This window comes from Morone saxatilis, unplaced genomic scaffold (assembly GCF_004916995.1).
Source record: "Morone saxatilis isolate NCDOM2014 unplaced genomic scaffold, NCSU_SB_2.0 Contig7, whole genome shotgun sequence".
Lineage (NCBI taxonomy): Eukaryota > Metazoa > Chordata > Actinopteri > Moronidae > Morone > Morone saxatilis.
The window spans coordinates 10351114-10352490 of record NW_023340246.1 but is presented as its reverse complement, the minus strand read 5'-3'; positions in this window follow the sequence as shown (position 1 = coordinate 10352490).

Below are 1377 nucleotides of genomic sequence, written 5' to 3'. Positions count from 1 at the left end.
GATCGCCTTAGATATGGGCCTTTTGAGCTTTTTGTGAGTTTAACATATTCACAGCCCATTCTTGTTCCCAGGTCGTCAAACACAAGAGATGCAAGATAGCCAGGACAAAGAGCCGATGACAGGCGGCAAATCTTATGAGCGTCTCACACTACAACAAGTCCATGTATTACAGGCCTCCATGCAACCGTACATACATCAAGTCCTCAGTATTCCTGCAGACACATGACACATGACAGACAGAAGCAATGCGTGGAAAACTACAAACACCAGCGAATCATCCAAGTGTGAAGCATCTTACAGAACTCAGCCCGGAGCCTTGGACCAACCTGCTCATCAAAGACAGAGGGGGAATTACTCTGGTGTGTGCGCGCACACGCACACGCACACACACATGCACACACCTACACACATATAGCACTGGCCAGTTTAGATGGTCAAGTGCTGTGATAAAGTGCTGTCTAGTGTTCTCTCACTCTCTAAGCCCCCTGAGAGCAGATCAATACTCACTCAGCATCAAGTTACCGCTAATGTCTTCATGATTTTAACCAGGCAACGTATGTGTATGTGTGTGTGTGTGTGTACATCTGCCCCTAGTGTGACCCAAGTTATAATTATCATTAAATGTCAATGAAGGCAATAGGAAGAGTTATGCTCTACAGATAAATCCCAAAGCCCTGACTCACAGCGCCCCCTAAGGACATTTATTAGAAACTGCAGCTTCAGTAAAGAATGCATTTGCTTCTGTGAGATAAGAAGATGAATTTAGTGGTATGAAAAAGCTATGATGTGTGTGAATCACTACTTTTTGACTTGCAACGTGTAACTTTAATGACGAGAAGGCCTCATATACCCTCCATCCATTATCTGCCTCCATCTCACATCTACAATTACGTATGTTGCTTAGTCATACAGGATAGTTAACACATTAATAATATATGTCAGTCCTGCTGAATCAACAGGTATACATTAACTTGAATAGATACTCTAGATAGCGATCAGTGTGGTTAGTGGTTTGCAGGATTTAAAAATGTGTGTATGTGTCACATGCATACCAGAGCTGAATTAAAGGAACACTCCGTCTAATTTAGTAGTTTTGGACATAGTTTATATTCGTTATGACAACAATGTGCTCACCAAAGTGTTCACAGAGATCTGGGAATAGCATGAGCAGTTCAATATTTTCCAAACCACGTTCTTTGGTGGTAAAACCGAAACTGAGCACAGTCAAAATATCAGAAATGATTCATTGCACTGGTAAGCTACAGTACTGTAATTGTGAGTATTGAAAAACAACAAATCTGTCTTCTAAAAATTACATTTTGAAGCAAATGTGATTTCTGCCTGTATTATGTTTGCTGGCAACAGTTTTTCAGGTCC